Here is a 22,432-nt window from a genome sequence, read left to right on the forward strand (position 1 = left end):
GAAAGTCCCATGGATGGAGGAGCCTGGCGGGCTGCAGTCCATGGGGTCGCTAAGAGTCAGGCACGAGTGGGCGACTTCCCTTTCACTTTTCACTTTCATGCATTGGAGAAGGAAATGGCAACCCACTCCAGTGTTCTTGCCTGGAGAATCCCAGGGACAGAGGAGTCTAGTGGGCTGCTGTCTACGGGGTCGCACAGAGTCGGACTCGACTGAAGAGACTTAGCAGCAGCAGCAGTCTACTCTCAAATAGAAGGTTCTGACTCCTAGTCCAGTGCTGTTGTGTTCATGCAAAAGACAAAACACCTCAGACACTGAAGGAGATGCTTTTATTCAGTCTATTGCAACAGGGAGAATGTTCATTAAGGAGGAATATCAAATAAAGGGAAGGGACCTGGGGCTTCATACATGCAGGTGAACAAGGGAGTCATCCTGAATCTTACAGGAGCCTTGAGGAAGGATGAAGATGGGTCTATCTCAGAATATTTGAGGGTGATGGTCATTTGAAGTTTCACCTGTGGGTCACAAAAGGATGGTGGTTGGGTGGTAAAAACTCCAAAGGGTAGAGGATTTTGCGTGGCTGTTTTCCTCAGGTTAAGTTCAACCCTGTCACAAATATCACCCTAGCTCCATTATTCTAAAAGCTAAATGTGATTGCTTCCCTGTGCTTATTACCTGCCCCTTAACTCTGGACTTCCCTCAAGCTGCACACAGGGCCCTTTGGGGCCTAACTCCTCCCTGCTCCCGAGTAGCTGAACTGGGAAGGCGCAGGGAAGGGCGCACAGGAGAGGACCCTGTGCAGGGCCCCCCCATCATCTCTGCACACCTGCCTCTGGCCAGAACTCAGTCACAGGGCCACACTCACCTGTAAGGGGGACTGGGTCGTATAGTCGAACTGTGTACCCAGAAAGAAGGAGAAAATGGATGTTAGTGGTCACGGCTAGCTGGCTTTTCAGGCCGTTTCATCTCTAGGAACATCCCTCTGCCCTCTTCCTGGACCTTTCCTGATTATATGACACCTATGCATCCTTCCAGAGTCATTTAAGCATTCCATCCTTTAGAAAGTCTTGCTTGACTATCAGTGTGGGCCAGGTACCCCCAAAGGCCTCTGTAGCACCCAAGGATCTGTTACAATACCAATCACGCTAATCTACAACTGTTTATTTTCTCATCGGTCTCCTTACACTAGACCTTGAGGCATTAGAGACTGTCTTCTGTCTCTCTGTCCTTGGTGCCTAAGCCCTGCTGGGGCACTGGGTACCCAGTGATCCGTAATGTCTGTCAAATAAATAAATGGATTCTGGTTTGCTTCTAAACTACCAGGATAATTTTAACCAAAAGAGACCAGAGGGTCCCCCTCGTAACCCTAACAAAAGGTTTAATTTGAGACCCGGGCCTGGATCAGTTCTCACAGTGAGGCCTCCCAAAAAGACACCAAGCATTGTTGATATTAGGGTGCAAAGAGAGCTCAGATGCCTTACTTTGAGTTCAGCTCACTAACCCTCTTTCACAGCCTGATTGGCCCTTAGAGAGGAAAGAGAACTGCATCCCCGCTTCCTGGCAGATGAGGATGGAGGGAACAGGTAGGTACCCTTTGTGTGCGTTGGGCAAGGACCGTAGCAGACCTGGAGGGAAGGTGACAGGTTGCAGTGGCCTTACGCTCATCTGGGTAGTCAAGTAAGCAGTTACATGATGACACACGGGTACAGCATCCGTGATCTCATCACTCCAAGCCAGTTTGAGTCAGGACCAAAACCAGTAAAATCTTATTAACACGCGAGAGAAAGGCTGAGTCATTTCTATAATGACTGGCTTATGGCAGGAATCTTTACCAAGCCTGAGGATGAGAAAATAGCCTCTTTTCATGTCGAATTATTGGCTGGAGTCTCATCTTTATAACTTTTGAAGAAGGAATTATGTGGCTCACACATCCAAGACAAGTAGGGAAATTGCCTTAGGGCACATAAGTAACCAGACCACAAACAGGACTTGGACCTAAGGCCTGAGGGGGCAGAGCAGCTACCTACAGCATCCTAGGTCTCCTGTTTTCTCCTGTGGAGTCCTAGTTATGTCCATTGGTTAGGCAGGAACATTGAGCTGCCCAAGTGATAAAGATAATGATTATAGCTTACATTTACTAAAACTTAAAATGCACTAGGGGGCTTCCCTGGTGGATCAGTGGTAAAGAATCCTCCTGCCAGTGCAGGAGACACGGGTTTGATCTATGGGTCGAGAAGATCCCCAGGAGAATGAAGTAGCAACCCCCTCCAGTATTTTTGCCTGGGAAATCCCATGGACAGAGGAGCCTGGCAGGCTACAGTCCATGGGGTCACAAAGAGTCAGACATAACTTAGCAACTAAACAACAACATAATGTACTAGGCACTAAGCTGGGAGATTTATATGTGCAATCTTGATTGATCTTTGCAATTATACATACAATTCTCAACTCTATACTTACTACATGCATTTATTGCTTTATGTGGGAAACATAGTATGTGGAAGATGCTGAAAAATTCAGCTCGCTGTGTTCCAGCCACACTGGGCTTTGTTTTCCAAAGATCACGTCAAGCTTGTTTCCCACCTCAGGGTCTTTGCACAGGCTGTTTCTTCTGTCTCAGCCATGCACTTTGCCCAGATCCTCCCCTGGGTTTACTTCTTACCTCTCAGGCCTCTGCTCAAACGCCACCTTCTCCAAAGAGGCTTCCCTGATCTTCCCCCATGAAATAGACCCCAACTCCCACCTATTGTTCTCTGTCTCATTGGTTTCCTTGTCTTTCTTCATAGCATTTAATAGTACTCAAAATTATACCAAAGATTTATTCATCACTTGATGAGTGAAACAAGGACTTTTTCTTACTTACACTGTCTCCAGGATCTTGAAGAGAGCCTGGCACATAGTAGGAGCTCAATAAATATTGGTTGGGTAAATGAATAAATACAGTCCCTGGAGAGCAGGGCCGCATCAACAGCTGCTCAGAGCACACAATTCTCAATGAGAACCAACAAAGCAGGACTTCCCTGGTGGGTACAGTGATAAAAATCCACCTGCCAATGCAGAGAACACAGGTTAGATCCCTGGTCTGGGAAGATGCCACATGCAGAGGAGCAACTAAAGACCATGGGCCAAACTACTGAGTCTGCGCTTTAGAGCCCGTGAGCTGCAACTGCTGAAGCCTGTTCGCCTTCCTAGAGCTTTCGCTCCACAAGAGAAGCCACTGCAGCAAGAAACGCAGGCACTGTAACTAGGGAAAGCCAAGGCCCAGCAACGAAGACACAGCGCAGCCAGAAAAAAAAAAGACCCAACAAAGCAGAGGGGGGTGGAAAAAGGAGAAGAAAGGAGGAGGCAGCAGAAAAGCTCTCTTCAGATTTGAATTTAACTACATTTGTTTAGTTTTCCTTATGCATCCAACTTAGTGACCCACAGTGTCTCTTTCAATTCTCATATCCTGTGTAGTAGGCAATTATAGGGGAAAAGGGGAAATATAAGAATAGAGAGCAGAAACACACTGACATCAATTCCTTGACAAACTCTTTATCCATAACAGGAAAGAGGCTTTTATATTTAAAAAAAAAAAAAACAGATTCCCAATTGCTTATCTTTGTGTAGCCCAAACCACAGGATTTTGTGTTTATTTTTTTATGATTCAGCTTCATAAAACCCACAGGCTATTTAATTTACTATGTTTACTTTTACTATAACTTCAAGACAAAAGATTTATTACTAACCTCCACCCTTCCCTCAACTCAGCTTGCAGAATCGCTTCCATAGTTTACGTATATTGATTCAATTCTCTGGATGCCTGTGCATTTCCTCTATAAACTGTTTCGTCAACTTTTATGGAAAAGGAGGCTGAGTTTTTCTAAACATGTGTCCAAACTAAAATTTCATTTTATAATAGCATTAAAACAGCATTTTAATTACATGTTAGAACAGTCTGACCTGACAAAATCTTGCAGGATCCTAGTCTGAAATCCTGGGAGCCTCTAACACCCCCCACCCCCCATCCCCACACACAAAATCCTCCCCCTTATTAAAATGAAGAATTCTTCAGTGGGTTTGGCCTCTCCTTGTTCCCTTTGGCTGGTCCATGGCCTCAACTAAACTTATGCACTGAGGTGTGGCTACCATTACAGGGGTTGTGCAAAATGGGGGAATCTGATGGGCTCTGAGCTTTGAGCAGGATCCCAGTTTATGTAACAAGCCCCAATCTGACAGCTCCCTAGGCCTATCTGCCATCTGGTGAACTTGACTGGTCCCTCCACTCCACCCTCTCTGCACCAGTGGGAGCCCATAATTCCAAGCGGCGGCTAGGATTAGGGTCAGAGGTCACCCTATTATGGCTCAGATGTAGTTAGTGCTGCAGCAGCCCACAGCCTGCTTTCCAGAGGTGCCAGGAGCTCTTCAAGGAAAGTGCTTAGTTGCCCAGTCATGTCTGACTCTTTGTGACCCCATGACCTTGTAGCCTGCCAGGCTCTTCTGTCCATGGGATTCTCCAGGCAAGAATGGAGTGAGTAGCCATTCCCTTCTCCAAGGGATCTTCCCGACCTAGGGATAGATGCAGGTCTCCTGCATTGCAGGCAGATTCTTTATTGTCTGAGCCAGGAGGGAAGCCCTCTTAAAGGAATAGTTATGCTGAAATAATAGACACTTAACCCCTGAACAATGTCAGGGAGATGGAAACGGTAAACCAGTGTAACTTCAGAGAGATTTTTGGGTGCTCATCCCCTTCTTTGTGTCCTGATGAAGAGAAATTTGTGTATGCTGTTGAGCCCCAATTCTCATCCATCACACTAAGCTTCACAGGAGGAAATTTGGGGAGACCCCTTCTCCTTCGAACACTCCTCCTATATCTACCAGAATTATCCCTTCCTGTAAACAACTCCTCTTCAAAACTTACTTCTGATTAAATATCTGCTAAAGGTGGGATGTGAGCCTCAGAAGGCATTTTTTTAGTTAAACCAGCAAACATGACACAGCACCTTATGGCTTACAACAGGGTTCAATCCTTAACCCTGGATATTCTAACTACCTTTTTGACAGTGGGAAACCCAAAGCTGAGACCATAGAGAGAGATGAAGACTGCAGTTTGAGTTTCAATCACTTTTGACCATAGGTTTTCTGGTGGCTCAGATGGTCAAGAGTCTGCCTATAGACCTGTGTTCAGTTCCTGGGTTGGGAAGATCCCCTGGAGAAGGAAACAGCAACCAACTCCAGTATTCTTGGCTGGAAAATCCCATGGACAGAGGAGCCTGGAGGGCTACAGTCCACGGGGTCACAAAGAGTCGGACACGACTGAACAACTTCACTTTCTTTCTTTTGATATCATATTACAAGCAAGTAGGAGTAATGAGACTTCCCTGGTGGCGCAGGTGGTAAAGCATCTGCCTACAATGCGGGAGACCCAGGTTCGACCCCTGGGTCAGGAAGATCCCCTGGAGAAGGAAATGGCAACCCACTCCAGTACTCTTGCCTAGAAAATCCCATGGACGGGGGAGCATGGTAGGCTGCAGACCATGGGGTCGCAAAGAGTCGGACACGACTGAGCGACTTCACTTTAGGAGTAATGAGAGCAAGCCTAAGTAAGCCTGGCTCTCTCTGGGCAGAGACCCCACTGCCACTGCCAGACAGGGTGCCACACTTTAGAGTTAACAGAACATCCCCAGGCTCTTGTCCAGGAAATGACACTGGGGCTTACTGGACCACAGCTACGAGCCCATTGAGGGCAGGGGCAGACACCAAGACACTCCAGTAGCCTCGAGGGCAAATTCAGAATGACCCCATAACTGATTTTCATAATGCTCTTATGGGCAAATGGGACCCAATTTCCATTGCACTCGTGTTTCAGAAAGCAGTGAGTATACAAGGAAGTCAAGAGAATCTTCCCATCAAAAATGTTTAACGTAGGCACTGAATTTTTCAAATGATAGGACTTAAGTAATTGAGTATATGATTTCTCTGAAATGTCTTGTCCTCTGATGACCCCAGATTAATGAGGGGTTACCACACATGCCCACTACTCTTCCAAACCTAAGTTCTAGCACAATATTTTTTTAAAATCTGTCCAAAGTTGCTGCTAAACAATGAAAACATTTAAAAAGTTCCCCCATAAGCTTAAAGTCTTTTATTCTATTAAAATGAAAATAAAGTCTTCTTTTACCCAGTAAGCCTCCAAAATTCTCAAATTGTTGGCAAGGAATTAAAATATTGATGTGACATATTGCCTTCATGGTATTCAGTGCAACATTTTATTCTTTTTCATTTTTGTGCACCATATTTTCAGTGAATATCATAGAAATAAACGTTTTCTGCAGTAAATATGTTTCAGATATATTTGCAATTCTTAGAGCTCTAAGAGAGAAATCAACAGACCAACGCCCAGATCCCCATGGCTGCCTGCCAGGCCGCAAAGGCCTGCTGGGGAAGGAGACAGGGTTTGACATCTTATCAAGTGCAGAGTTTTTGATTGCTCTCCTGGACCGGACATGCTTGTTGCTGAGTCAAGTCGATACTGCCTAAAATGACTCTAGGATTGTCCATTATTAAGAATAAGTAACATGTTCTTGGGGCCTGCTGGAGTTCTCCAGGGGCAGGAAGGATTAGCAATAGTAAACAGATCATACAGAATGCAGACAGACTACAAATAAAAATGCATTTTGATTACTTTATGAGTCTGCTGTGTAAGACACAGGCTACTCCTGTTGATACATTGATATTCACACAAACACAGATGCCCTGCAAGAAGTTGGAGAGACCTGCCCTTCTGAGGAAGGCCTCAGGTGTCACATCAGAGGGAGCCACTTTGAGCTTCAGAGGACACAGGTGATGTGCCTGGCCAACTAGGGGAGGAGGCAGATCCTCTGTGAGGGGACAAGACTCTGGCGATTTTTTCTTTGGGCCAGTTTCTTCTAATCCACAAGGAGGTCCAGCAAGGGGCCTCTACAGCTGGTTGAAGCTGGCCCAGACATAGTATTCCTGAGATCACGAAGGGTTATGACTTGAGACCTGTGGAGCTTCAAAGCACCCACTGGGGTTCCTCATGTCAAGCTTATGAGAGTGTTTCACCTTGGAGGACTGCTCATTCTTCCTTACTCTGTTGGGTGTCATGGAGGTGGGAACCCTTGCCTCTGAGCTGCCTTCAAGGAAAGATCCTGGAAAGGAATTGCTGTTCCTCCCAGGTTCCTCACCTTCACGGCTAACTCTGCCCCAACTCTATCAGACAGTCTTTCAAATGGCTGGCACTATGGCCATCACCACCAGGGCTTCCCAGGACTTACCTGACCAGGTGTGAACAACATGTTCATCACACCTGAAACAGGGTTTTTTTTTTTTTTTTTCTTTTAATTACAAAGATTAAAATAAATAGAAATCAAGTAAGAGAAAAAAAAATACAAATGGTGAGATCTACCAAGTACAGGGTTGTTCTGGGATAACCAGCTCTAGCCACACCTTGTCTGGGCTGCTGACACAGCTTCTGGTCCTGGCTGCTTCTTCCCTTACTTTAGTAGCCCCTGAGAGACCACATCCCAAAGCCAGCTTTCAGTCCAGAAAGATTATATACACAGAGTTTGGGGGAAGAGGAAGGAGTCCACTCAAGTCCCAGTTTGGACAGTGGAGTTGCTGGAGGGGATAACAGGAACACACACTCTTCTAGGTGGACAGTGATAAACAGAAGACATAGACATAATGTCACACCAATGGGCAACCAGCCTCTCAGTTCCTCTTGTCTCATAATGGCTTTCACGTGAATTCATTCATGCCACAAACATCTCCTGAGCACCTACTGAATGCCTGGGCCTGGGTTAGGTGCTGGGTTAAGTGTTGATGGAAATATTAATAAATAAGGTTCGGCTCCTGCCTTTGAGAAGCTCAGATCTAAAGGGCAAGTCATTGTAATCTCTAGAACATTTTACTAGCTTTCTAGCTGTCTCCCTGCTTCCCAACGTTCCCCCTTCAATCCATCCTCAGTTTAGTAATCATGGGAATTTCATTAAAACTTAATCACATCTTGTTACATATTTGCTCCCACAGCTTCCCATCTTGCTCATAATAAACCCAGCATCTTTATAATGGCCTAACAGCTGAATATACTCTGACCTCCCTGTTGCCTCTCATCCCACTTCTTGCTTCTCTTCCTCTCATCCATTACAGCCGCCCAGCATGTCCTGCCTCTTACACTTTGCTCTTCCTTGAATTATCCTCTCCCACATAATCCCTGGATCATTCTGCTGCATACTTCAGATACGCCCTTGAAAGCTATCTTTTCAGGCAGAACTTCCGTAAATCCCTGCAATGGACTGAACTATGTTGGACTGAACTGTGATCCCTCAAAATTCATATGGTGATGTGACTACACTGGAGGGAGGGTCTTTAAGGAGGTGATTAAGGATAAGTGAAATTATGAGAGTAGAGCTCTGATTTGACAGAGCTGGTCCCCTTATAAGTAGAGGTAGAGACATCAGAGCGCTTTCCCTACCACATGAGAACACAGAAAGAAGGCAGCCATCTGCAAGCCAGAAAGAGAGCCCTCACCAAACCCTGACCATGCTGCTAATCCAGACTGCTGGCTCCAGTACTGTAAGAAAATGCATTTCTGTTGTTTAAGCCACCCAGTTTCTGGTATTTTCTAATCGCAGCCTGAGCTAATTAATATACTCTCCTACCCTATATTAATTAGCTCAGGCTGCAATTTTAATTTCTACATCACATCCTAACTTTGCTCCTTATGTCATTCATCATGGTCTAATATTCTACATATTCTGTTTATTTTATTTTTTAATATAAATTTATTTATTTTAATTGGAGGTTAATTACTTTACAATATTGTATTGGTTTTGCCATACATCAACATGAATTTGCCACAGGTATACACGTGTTCCCCATCCTGAACCCCCCTCCATCCTCCTTCTCCGAACCATCCCTCTGGGTCATCCCAGTGCACCCACCCCAAACATCCAGTATCATGCATTGAACCTGGACTGGCGATTTGTTTCATATATGATATTATACATGTTTCAATGCCATTCTCCCAAATCATCCCACCCTCTCCCTCTCCCACAGAGTCCAAAAGACTGTTCTATACATCAGTGTCTCTTTTGCTGTCTCGCTTACAGGGTTATCGTTACCATCTTTCTAAATTCCATAAATATGCGTTAGTATACTGTATTGGTGTTTTTCCTTCTGGCTTACTTCACTCTGTATAATAGGCTTCTAGTACAATGTGATATGAATGAGGACACACAAAAGAAAAACAAAAAAAGAAAGGGCAAGACACTCCTGTACAGACAGCGTCTAAGGGAGAATTGGCAGCTGTTCATCCCACCCCCACCCCTCAGCAGACTCTGAGACAGAGCTGAGCGTGAAGGGTGCCCCTGGAGTCTCATCTGTGGAAGGGCCGGAGAGGAATCAGAGTGGGCAGAGGAGAGGCCCAGTGGCAATGCATGCCTGGTGATGGTGTCAGTGACCCACGGGCGCTCTGGTGCTAAAAGGCCCTTCAGAGTTAGGTGGAGATTACTTCACAATCTGCACTGATCAACCATCTGGCCACCAGAAAGGGGCATGACTTGGGCAGCTGGGGCAAACATTGGGGAGCTGGACAGGGTCTGCTGACAGCTCATCCAGCAGATGGGGCAACAAGCCCTGGGATTCGAGGGACTGGGGTGATGTATCGTAGCGCCCACCACAGCACCCAGAGTGTTCAGAGAGCAGCGAGGTGAGGATCAGAGGGGCTTTTAGTCTTCTACCCAGAAGAATTGTGAAGGCTTCACTGAGAAGAGTCCCAGATGATGAGGACCACTTTTCAGGCAGACAAAGAAGGGCAGAAACACAAGATATAGTGCCCACGGATTATTGTTGCCTGGTGGACTGGGGACGGTGTGTTGAGAGGAGGTGAGAGGGTAATTCTCTCCTTACCCACCATGGAGACCTGACTTCATCCCTTCCGTGTCAAGCAGGGTAGCCTCAACTTGTTCCATATACACTCGATGAGCATAAGTATGTGGATAAATATTAAACCCCTGTGGCCAGAAAGATAATCAAATCATGACTGGCTGATAAACTCAACAGGATCTTTCAATCGGCAAATATTTAGTCTGTTAATAAACACAGTCTGTTCCTCCCTGACAGTGGGGCTGAAGTCCATCGCCTGCAGTGGACAGGGAGGAATGGGCCCCGCACCCCAGACTGAGCAGCTGGTTCTGTGTGATCTTAGTCCAGTCGCTTCACCTCTTGGAATCTATTATCTGTAAAGCAGAGCTAATACCTTCTTACTGGGTGCTGTGGCTTAAAGGTGATACTATATTACATGGTGGGCCATGGTACTGCTCTGCAGCCCTCAACAGCTCACCGGGCTGCAGCAAGTGCACCCGCCTGTTTTAAGGCCACCGCGGAGCTTGGCTGCTCTGTCACCAAGACACCATTAGGGCCAGAGCAAGCCCGAGGACATAGTTATGTAAGCGATCTGCTCAGACAAACCCAGGACTGGTAACGAGCAGAAATGGGAAACAAGCAGCCTTGGTTTTTCTCCTCTTGCTGGGCCTGGGCTGGGTTTAGAGATGGTTGCTTAGCGACGCCGCTAATTCATCCTTGGGGCCATCACGCCAAGGCCCCCGGTTCCCACCAGGGAAGGAAAGCCAAATGCCTCGGTGCCAGTCTGAGCTTTCATTTGTGAGGATTATTTTGACAGTTTTTGCTGAAGGGGGTTCTATTCTGAGGTAAACTGGGGACATTCCTCTGATGGGAATTACCGCGGGATAAAAGAAGGGCTGGGAGATGGGGGTGGGGGGACGGGAGCTGCAACTTAGGGTTCCTGCCCACCCTTTTCATGAAGCAGATTATTCCGGAACAGCACTGTGACTAAAGAGAAGCTCTACAAATGGGCCTTTGTTTCAGGCTTGGCAGGGAGAGTGCTGGAATCCTCTTTTCAAGTCTGAGTCCCGGCCCAGTGCTGCGCTGCCCTCGGACTCGAAGGCTCCTAAGCCATTCCGAAGTGGGGCTGAAGGAGATGAGTCAGAGCGCCTGCGGGCACCTGCCCTGGGCTGTGAGCTCGGAGTTTCTGGATTGTTCCCACTGAGCTGGCGTCCCAGAACTGTCAGGGCCCCTCCACGCTGGGGAGGGCAAACACCGGTCACTCTATCAGCCCACAGCCTGGATTCCAACTGCTTTTGAAAGTTGAGAACACTAAGGGGTGAGCCTGTAACTGTCCGATTTTCCATAAGATTAAAAGGAATGAGTTACAACATTTTAAGAAAACATGATTTCCTGGGTCAGTTGCTTCAAATGCAAGGAGGAAAACATTGAAAAAAGCAGTTAGAGTAGCCTGGCTTGTTTTAAATTCATTTCATAATGCAAGTTTACAATTAGAGGACTCATCCTAAGGGCAACTAACTGAAGAAATCAACTTTCAGTGAACTTCTAAATGAAAAAAATTCCGTAAATCACTCAATTGTCCAGCAAAACCCCTCCTTGAAGACAGAAGTATGCCGATCCCACTGGGACATGTCCGGTAGTAACAGGGTCCTGCCCTCAGCAGGTGTGGCTCTCCACTCCCCCTGCACAGGGGCAGAATTTATACCCATTCAGCTGGGACTGTCCCTCATGGATAACACTCTGATCAGTAAGTACCAGATGAGCTGAAACTGCCCTACAGTTCACAGCTGCTACCTGAACCTTTTATTTTTTTTTAATAATGTCCAACAGCCTGATATACAAATCAAAGACTAGTCTGTGTCATGGGGTGATGAGCCTTTTCTAGTTTCCGTCTCCTATAGTCTGAAAATCCAAAATGCCTTCTTGAGGAATTCTCTCCTCTCCTTTCTTAAAAATCCCAGGGAGAAAAAAACATGGGAAGCAACCACTTAGAAGTGCCCATTAGTCCTTTCTCAGTAGGAAGGAGAACCCTGTGTACAAACTGCTAAGAGAACCAGAGATAAGGAAAGTGGAGTGTAATTATTGAGCCCTATAATTCAGGGATGGAATCAGTGTGAGGCTTGGAAGATTTGTAGGGTCACTGATGAGTTAGCAAACCCTATTAGCATGAGTATCCATTACAAGAATAACCTGAGATCCTCATCCCTGCCCTTACCCGCCCCTGCCCATGCCAGTCACTGGAAGAAAGGAAGGGTGGGGGAGAGAGTTGGACGTCTACTCTGACTTTTCCAGTTTGGGGTGCAAGACATAGATATTTATCCAGGTCAAATCAAAAGAAGAGAATTGCACAATAGCCCTGAAAAAGAATATTTATGGAATGTTCTCAACTACTCTTCTCCTGCTCTTCTACCTCTATCATGTTCTCGTCCTCTGTTCAGTCTTATTTTTGTCTCCTGGCTCATGCTTTGGGTGTTACCACACCTCCCCACCCTCTACTCCCCTTAACTTTGGATGCCAAGACCATGGACCCTGCGTGGTCCCAGCTTCATCTGCTTCTGAATGTGCCCTTCTGGGTTTTGCTCCTGATGTTAACTCGTCCTCTAGATATTTTTAGCTGAAACTCCTGGGTGAGCCCATCATCTTGAGCTAGGTCATGTCCGAGGTTGGTGAACAGACTATATATATGACCTTGGGTTAGCAACTTATCCAAGGCCATTTCCTGTGGCTGGAGGACAGCCTTGGGGAGGGAGATAGAAAAACGATCTTGTGTATCAGATATGGCTAAGGCAGACCCTTCAGCAGATGACCCCAGTTTTCTGGTGTTTAATGTAGACAACCCTTCAGTTCTGGCTGAATAACATAGCACCAGTTTTCAGCAGTCTGTATTGGATAGTAGGCAAGCATCGGGGTGATTATTTCATTTTGCATGAAAACTTTCACATTCAAGGGTACAGACATGAACAAATTGTGAAGTGCTTTCAGTGTTCAGTGAATTGCCGGTCTTTGGAGAAGACCGAACCTAAGTGAGGCACAGTCACACAGAACTAAAAGGTTAGCGTGTCTAGAGTGTCTCAGCCTTTGATGCAAAAGCCTTGGTCCTACAGCTCTACTTTGGGCCTCAGCTCTACTTTGGATCCAAGGAACTTTGGAGAAATAGGAAGAGCTCTGGGCTAGGGCTAGGGTCAAGGGAGAGAAACTGTCAAAGCTAAGGGTCCAGATGAAGGAGAACTTCACCCATCCCCAGACAGCTGGGTTTCTTACCATCTTGCCCCTTCTCTCACTCCCACACGCCCCACACCCTCATCAGATGACTTCATCTATGCTTAAAGGAAGGTTTGACTGTGACAGTTTGTTCTTTTAGAAAAATCACCATTAGGGGCTGTAAGTCCTAGCCTCCCTGTAAAAGTTATGCTCTCATGCTCCTCATTCTGACCCCATAAAGGGGCTCTTTGTGCTTCACAAAGGAGAAAAGCTCCTATGTTTCTCTTCTCAACACTCTGCTTTCAGTACTTCACTTCTGACACTCAGAGCACTTCCCCTCTGGTCACCAAATGTGTGTGAGTTTTTCTCCCATACCGAGAGATTTTCAGGCATCAGTGGGTGTCCTCTACAATTTATTCAATTCTGACACTCTCTACCTAGAGATAACATTAGATCACACACGTGAAGTGTTCAGTCCCCCACTTCAAATGCCAATTGCAAGTCCAGATTGTTACCTGTGCTTGTGACCAATAGGCTACAAATCAGAGGCCCCCATGACCCCCTCTTTGGGCTCAAGTAATTTGCTAGAGTGGCTCAGAACTCAAGAAAACAGTTTACTTACTGCTTACCAGTTTATTGGAAAAGGATACATTCATAAAGGGTACAGATGAACATCCAGATGGAATGTTCATAGAACAAGTTATGTGGGAAAGGCTGTGGCACTTCCATATCTTCTCTGGGCACCCCACTCTCCCGGCACCTCCGTGTGTTCACCCCAGAAGCTCTCCAACCCTTGTACATTTGGGATTTTTGTGGAAGCCTCATCCCATAGGCATGCTTGATTATTAACTCTGTTTTTAGTCTCTCTCCCCTCTCTGGAGAATGGGGGGTAGAGCTGAAAATTCCAAGCTTCTAATCATCAGTTGGTCTTTCTGATGACCAGCCCCCATCCAGAAGCCCACCAAGAATCACCTCATTTGAAAAAAAAATGTTCCTCTCACCCAGGAAATTCCAAAGGATTTAAGAGCTCTGTGTTAGGAACTGGGATCAAAGACAAAATATGGGATCAAAAGAGGTCCCTAATGTTTTTCTCACTTAAGAAATCAAAAGGGTTTTAGGAACTCTGTGCGAGGAACCCAGGACAGAAGCCAATATATATCTTTTTTTCTATTTTCTCACACTGTGGAGGTTCCCATGGCCCCCCTCTTTGGGTTCAGTCATATCCTAGAGCTGGTCACAGAACTCAGGAAAACAATTTACCTACTGTATTAACAGTGTACTATAGGATATAGTCTTCTCTTATAGCTCAGTTGGTGAAGAATCTGCCTGAAATGCAGGAGACCCGGGTTTGATTCCTTGGTCAGGAAGATCCCCTGGAGAAGGAAATGGCAGCCCACTCCAGTATTTTTTCCTGAAGAATCCTATGGACAGAGGAGACTGGCTGGCTACAGTTCATGGGGTCACAAGAGTTGGACATGACTTAGCTACTAAACAATAAAAGGGTGTAACTCCAGAACAGCCAGATGGAAGAGATGCCTAGGGCAAGGTGTGGGAAGGAGGCAGGAAGCTTCCAAGCCCTCTCCAGGTGCCCTACCCTCCCAGCGTCTCTATGGACAGGAAACTCTCCAAACTATGCCCTCTTGGGTTTTTATGGAGGCTTAATTCCAAGGTCCAATTGATTAAATTATTAGTCATTGGCAATTAAGTCAACCTCCAGCCCCTCTCTCTTCCCCAGAAGTGGGAGGGGAGGAACTGAATATTCCAACCCTCTAACTGTGTGGTTGGTTCTCTTAGAAACCAGCTCTTATCCTGTGATCATCTAGAGGCTTTCCAAAATTCACCCCATTAACATAAACTCAGATGTGGTTGAAAGGAGTTTGTTATGAATAACATATCAATTTCATGCTTGTAATTTTGAAGCTATTTCAGGAACTGAAGACAAAAATCAAAAGATTCCTGTATCACTCTAATCAATCGCAGCAGCACATGCTTCTTAGCAAAGGAGGGAATCAGTAAGTGGTAATGGATCATCAGTGTTGGGGGTACTGCGAGTTCCTGACATCACAGTGATCCCCCACACGAATAGCAAAATATAGTTTCTTATTTGAAAGAATTTTGAGAAGGCATTCTTTCCAACTTTGGGTTTCCCCGGTGGCTCAGGGGTAGAGAACCTACCTGCCAATGCAGGAGATGTGGGTTCAATTCCTGGGTCAAGAAAATCCCCCCTGGAGAAGAAAATGGCAACCTACTCCAGTATTCTTGCCTGGGAAATCCCATGGACAGAGGAGCCTGACAGACTATGGTCCATGGGGTCGCAAAAGAGTTGGACACAACTTAGCAACTAACCAACCACAGCAATTCTTTCCAGCTTTAAGTTTCTTGGATGTCAAATAGTGTCTCAAATTATATTTAAATAACTTTTCATATTAATCAATGAAAACATGGGTTCAATTTTCCTTTTAAATGTAATTTTTAATGAAAAAATACACAACTAACCTCATTTTAACATTTTTTATGACTCCACCACCTCATGATACTCCTTCTGATAAGCTCAAAATATATCCATATTCCCACATTATTACTATCATAAGATAAACCAATTAAACCAGTTTTGTTCTTTCATTGAAAATATCTAGGTGATTCAATTAATTTATTTGCATTCTTATTAAAAATCCATGGGAAAACTTTCATCATCAACCAATCAGTATAAAAATAAAGAACAACTAGAACACTTAAAGAACTGCTAGCACTTCAGTGCTCGAGAGGCATTTTTGAGGGCTGTGTCCCAGCATCCTTGCATCTGAGTTTTTTCAGCCACCCTCTAAGATTAGGTGACTATGAGAAATTTCAGATCACAGTAAAGTATATAAAACCCATGCCAGCTGGTAATCGCCACTGCCATCTTGCCTAAAAGAATCCATGCCTTCCTGAAATCTTTGTGAACAAAAGTAGTTTAGCTGATAGCCCACATGACCCCGGCAAGAGTACCTGTAAAGGTTCATAACCTCATAACAAGGTTCATAATAATTTGTCTGTCAACGGTGTCTAAAATTCCTGATATAAAAAGCTATAAATCATTAGGCCTCTAAGAATCATGAACACTTGATTGTGTTTGCCATAGATGTCATCATGGAAAATTTTGAAAAGTCTTGAAGGGCTTGGGTGTGCTCAGTCACTCAGCTGTGTCTGACTCTTTACAGCCCCTTGGGACTGTAGCCCACTAGGCTCCTCTGTCTATGGGGTTCTCCAGGAAAGAATACTGGAGTGGGTTGCCATTTCCTTCTCCAAGGGATCTTCCTCACCCAGGGATCAAGCTCACGTCTCTTGCATCTCCTGCATTGGAAGGCTGATTCTTTACCACTGAGCCACCTAAGAAGCCCTAAAGGGCTTTCTCTCCATATAAGCTGTAAATGCAGAAAGGGTGAAAGCTTAAGTGGGGGGTGTTGGACTGGATGCAGAAAAGAATTTGGCCAATGAATTCAGATTCACTTTCCATATGTCATTTTTTTAAGAGCTTGCTTTTTAATTAAATGAAGCATATATTATAAAAAGGGTGCATATTATCAATGTACAGGTTGATGAATTTTTACAAAGAACATAGTTCTGTAACCAGCATTTTGAACAAAGAAAACCAGGTTATCACTAACTACCCAGAAGACCCAGGTAGACTTCCTTTATGAAGGGCAATCCCAAACTGATTGGTTTTCTGTTTTCTGTAAAAGGTAGCACATAGAGTTCCCCTTTAGCGTCTGTCTGCCTTCACTCACTCCCATGTTTGAGAGTAACCACAGTGATGCACTAGTGGGAACTGTTCCTTCCAACCCCAGTAATGCACTCCACTGTGGGGAACACGCCCCGGAGAATTCAGTGTATTACTGATGGGTATTTGGGCCATATACTCTGAACCAATGGTTGTTGTTGATTTGGTAAAGTTCTAAAAAAATAATCACACATTTGAGAGAGACAAGTCAGGATTTTGATGCCAACATAGACAAAAATAATAGAGGGACCACTTTACTTGCTTAGATCTCTAGCTTTGTTCTGTTTTGCTTCCCCCGTCCAGCCCCTAGTCTCAGGAGAAAAAAGTGAGTCATGCTTCTGAGAACATAACTGTTACAAGGAGGAGATTTGGAATTTCAAAGAATGAAGGGGACCCTTGGGTCTGCTCCAATGGACACAGGAAGTTGCACGTGTGTGGAAACTTCAGAGAAGCCATCTGGTCACTGGAAAACCCTCTGCAGACATCTTGGAGCAGCTGGGATGCCTTGCTCCACCCAAGGTTATTATGACTTCAGTCTCCAGTGTCTCAACAAGTGAGGCTATCTGGCCACTTCCCACACCCCAAAACTCTCAAGAGAAAGTGAGATCGTGAGATGTGTATTTGATTCAATAAGCAATGGGGCTTAATGAGATAGATTTACCTTTCTATTTTCAATATAAATTTGACCAAAACCTTCCTTAGCATTCAGCTCACATTTTTCTCTCTTGTTCACAAACACGACAGTTAACCTGCGGAAGATTTCTTTGGGGAACTCACTGTTCTCTGCGCACCTCATTTACTATAACTTGAGGTAAAGCTAGCTTATTTCCACAATGTTTATGTCTGTCTGGGTGCAGTGATTTAATATATTCCTAAATACTTTAGTCAGGTAACTCTTGGAATTTACTCTCTGATCACCAGTACATAATTTCCAAGTGACTTTGGGATCTAAAGAAAACAAGAGTAATCATTTGAGGGAGGAGACTGCGAAAATACAAGGAAGTGTAGTGTTTAGATTCATTAGAAAGATTTTTAAAATATTTATATTAGTATCAAGAACTTATTTATGTTTCATTTCTTGCCAAGGCTTTGAAGAAATTACATGTATATCCTCAAAGTTTTAAAGCATTATTTCATAAAGAATATGCTACTGTTTATAAATGTAAATGTATGAGATGCTTTTAAAGAATTAAGGCTTTTATTATATTTTTTCTTTTTTCTGCCTTTCTTTACTGCATACGCTTTTTTACTTGTTTTTTTTTTGCCCAAACTTTGTAATATCCCATTCCAGTAATGTGATGGTGGTTTCTAAAAGGACATCTGGAAAACAAATTACTGATTTCTCAGATTGAGCAAGTACCTATTCTATGGTTCAAGAGCATCAGTCTCCTGATAAAGTTCATGGAAAGGCTTGATGTACAAAAATATGATGATGATAACATTTTTCCAGTTTTGTTGAGAAATTATTTACATACATCACTATGTAAGTTTAAGGTATTCAGCATGATGGTTAGATTTACATATATTGTGAAATGATTACCACCATAGATTCAGCTAACATTCAGTTCAGTTCAGTCGCTCAGTCATGTCCGACTCTTTGTGACCCCATGAATTGCAGCACGCCGGGCCTCTCTGTCCATTACCAACTCCCGGAGTTCACTCAAACTCATGTCCATCGAGTTGGTGATGCCATTCAACCATCTCATCCTCTGTCGTCCTCTTCTCCTCCTGCCCCCAATCCCTCCCAGCATCAGAGTCTTTTCCAATAAGTCAACTCTTAGCATGAGGTGGCCAAAGTATTGGAGTTTCAGCTTTAGCATCATTCCTTCCAATAAACACCCAGAACTGATCTCCTTTAGAATGGATTGGTTGGATCTCCTTGCAGTCCAAGGGACTCTCAAGAGTCTTCTCCAACACCACAGTTCAAAAGCATCAATTCTTCGGTGCTCAGGCTTCTTCACAGTCCAATTCTCACATCCATACGTGACCACTACAGAAACCATAGCCTTGACTAGATGGACCTTTGTTGGCAAAGTAATGTCTCTGCTTTTTAATATGCTATCTAGGTTGGTGATAACTTTCCTTCCAAGGAGTAAGCGTTTTTTAATTTCATGGCTATAATCACCATTATCTCCCTATATAGATTCAATAAAAAGAAAAGAAGGAGAAAAAAGTTTCTCCTTGTTATGAGAACTCTTATGACCACCTTCCTCCAATTCGCCCTCCACTCTCCAAGTCAGGTAATCACAAGAGTCTGACATCTCTTTCCATGATTCTGTGAGTTTGAGATCATATAGTATTTGTCTTTGTCAGACTTACCTCTCTTGGCATAATGCCGTCAAGTTCCATCCATGTTGTTGCAAATGGAAGGATTTCCTAATTTTTTAGGCTGTGTGTGTGTGTGTGTGTGTGCATATGCCACTACTTCTTTATCTATTCATTCATCACTGGACAGTTAGGTTTCATGATGATAATCCTTAGGATAGCTATAATATTAAAAAGAAATCTAAAAATATAATAATAACAATAATGTTCTGTGTAGACCCTGAAAGCATAAAAGATATAGAGAGTTCTTCTTCCTACCCATGACTGTCAGTTCTTTAAGCCAACACTTTCTGTGCTTTTAACTTTTTGTGCCAGTCACTGTGTACTTTAATTTGCTTTCAAAATTAATCTTCACAATTAGTCTATGAGGTAGGTAATAGAGCCTTCCCCTTTTTACAGATGAGGAAACTGGGCTTAGAGAGGTTAGTGCCTTGCAGAAATTACACAGTTATGAGTGAGAGAGCTGGAACTTGAATCCCACCCTGACCTGCAGCTTGAGCATCTGCCTCTGCTACGTCCACTGCTCTTGTACGTGGAAGCTGCCCATGAAGACTGACGGTGAGGCCAAATAAGGCTGAACTCAGAGGCACTGCCAGGCCTGAGAGAGCCAGAGACTTAAATTGCTAACTCCAAAGTAAAGACAACTTCCACTGAATTTACTGAAAATAATGAAAACTAGTTCTCCAACAATTTAGGGGACAATATCAGCATTAAAATGTGGTTGTGGTTTTGTCTCTCTTTTTAAGCTGGTGACATGAAGGGAATTCTACTGGAGTGTGAGGAGTATTATGTCCCTTGAATATCTACTTTGCGCTGTTAGGTGTTAAGAATAGAGAAGTGAACAAAACTGGTTCCTACATCGAAACGTATAAACATGTGGCCACTGCATCTTTGACACTGGGCAAATTGTTTTTCCTCTTAAATCTGCGTTTATTATGAATACCTAGTCAATCTCTTAAGGATTAATAATCCATAATGGATATCTCTTTGTCTAAACTGCTAAAGTGTATTCTTCCCTACCATATGTAAGTTATTCATGAATAACACCATCAAGTGACCGAACAAGAATGCAGACTTTTTTCCTTTAAAAGTTCATTTGAAAATTTTCTGAGTGAACTATAGGTTTAATTTTCTCCTACAAACTTTTCCCACATTTATGTAAGTCTCTCCTTCCATCTTGCCAGGAAGAGTAGCCTTGTGCTAAAATCAAGCTCAAAAACAGATTTATGTTAGGCAGGATCCCAGTGAGACAGAACTCTAGAAAGTGAGAGCCAAAGTAGTAGAACTAGCCATGTAGGACACCTGATCCTATTTCTTCTTTGAAAAATGGAATTACTGAAACTTTGAGAAATGAAGTGGCTTGCCTATGCTCAGAAAGAAATAACTAACAAATCCAAGATTTAAACCCAGGTCATCTTTTTTTTTTTTCTACAGTCCTATGATTCATGTCAAATTTAATCCTAAGGTCATAAAAGACCCTAGTGTGTGCTCTGGCCCATCACTTTTTCACAATGCTTGGATGGCATCACCAACTCAGTTGGACATGAGTTTGAGTAAACTCCGGGAGTTGGTGATGGACAGGGAAGCCTGGTGTGCTACAGTCCATGGGGTCGCAAAGAGTCAGACACGACTGAGTGATTGAACTGAACTGAACTGGAACAGGCAGATTCTTAGTGAAAGTTGGTTGAGTAAATACATGTGAGGGGACTCCCAGCTTCTGGTGTAATCCCAGTTACCTCCCCATTAGCCATCTCTGTGCTGCATCTCCCCTGCCTTCTTGGACCAAATTATTCAACAATGCTAATACCTCTCTTGCCTGAGCAGCAATAGCAAGCACAGCACCTACAGAGATTATATATATATATATATATATATATATATATATATATTACTTGGGCAGAGGTGGAGAGCAGTCAGAGCTATTTAACCAGTTCATTTACAAGGATGTATTGACCCCCCCCTCCCGACATGCCACACAGATACTGATGCAAGAATGTTGTAGTAGTAGGAGTTGGTGACAAATCTAGGGCATAGAGAATAGAGAAAAGTAAAGGGAATGTCACTAAAGTGAAAGTGAAGGTTGCTAAAGCATACAAGAATGCAATGCAAAAGCAGGAGAAAATTGGTGACTTAACTGTCTTGATCAAGGTCACATAGCCGCTTGGTACCAGAGTAGGGATTTGAACTCTGGCATTAAGATTAGTCTGGCAGCTTCACATGCTGCTACTCTTCCAGTAGACCAGAAGCCATAGTGCCTAGTTTGGGAAATACTTAAATAGGGATAAAGAATGGTACAGAAGCATAAAGGGCAAGGGACAAAAGAAGATGCATATAATCAGTGAAAATGTTTATGGAGAACCTAATTCCTGTGTGTCAGCCCTTATTATGGACTAAACTGTGTCCCTCCCACATCCATATGTTGAAGCCTTAACCCTCAGTGTGACTATATTTGGAGACAAAGCCTTTAGGGAGGTAATTAAGGTTAAGTCAGATCATCAGTATGGAGCCTTAATCCAGCAGGATAGACGTCCTTATAAGAAGAGGAAGACACCACTGGAGAATGTGTACACAGGGAAAAGGCCATGTGAAGACACAGCAGGAAGGTGGCCATCTGTAAGCCAAGAAGAAAGGCCTCAGGAGAAACCAAACCTGCTGGCACCTTGATCTTGGACTTCAAACCTCTGGAGCTGTGAGTAAACCAGTTTCAGTTGGCTAAGCCACCTAGTCTGTGGCAGTTTGTTACAGCAGCCTGAGCAAACTAAGACAGCAAAGATGAACAACAGTGAGGGGCTTCTGGGGAAAATTCTATCTCAGTCTCCTTCTGCTCCAAGCTTGCCTGGGCCCAGAGAGGAGATGGGGAGCTGACACAGGCAGCTGAAACTTCACCAGGTATTTTCAAGTTACTCAGTGCCATGCTGAAACAAACAAGTAAAAAGACATGAGTAATGATGAAAGTTGTAGAAAGCCATGATCAATTTATCATTTTCTGTGGCTTATCTGTTTGTATGTACATTGTCTCCTTGGTGGTTTCACGAGAACAAATATTTGTCTCAGAAAACTCATTTCTTGAAAACTCGGAACAAATCTAAACTATTTGGGGCTTCAGATTATCAGTCAAGAATGAATTTCATTGGAAGAATCTGTAGAGGGATGTCAGCAAAAACAGCAGAGAAAAGATCTCTGGAATAATCTTTTCTATAAAGCAATTAGAACACTGGCAAAAAATTGTCAGAATCAACTTTTTTCAGAACTCTGGAAATTAACCAAAGACTTGTGGCAAAC

At 44.0% G+C, this 22,432-nt stretch overlaps 1 long non-coding RNA gene across 2 annotated transcripts in view; it reads right to left on the reverse strand.

Moving 5' to 3' along the window:
- Positions 1 to 307: 307 nt before the first annotated feature.
- LOC133244258 (uncharacterized) overlaps positions 308 to 22,432 on the reverse strand; it is a 50,463-nt gene continuing 28,338 nt past the window's right edge. For both annotated transcript variants that reach the window (XR_009735348.1, XR_009735347.1), the window contains exons 3-4: positions 2,861 to 3,044; positions 308 to 512 (exon numbers count right to left, since the gene is read on the reverse strand). This is a non-coding gene — a long non-coding RNA (uncharacterized LOC133244258). The remainder of the gene's footprint in view (positions 513 to 2,860; positions 3,045 to 22,432) is intronic.

The sequence above is a fragment of the Bos javanicus genome, chromosome 3 (genome assembly GCF_032452875.1).
Source record: "Bos javanicus breed banteng chromosome 3, ARS-OSU_banteng_1.0, whole genome shotgun sequence".
NCBI lineage: Eukaryota > Metazoa > Chordata > Mammalia > Artiodactyla > Bovidae > Bos > Bos javanicus.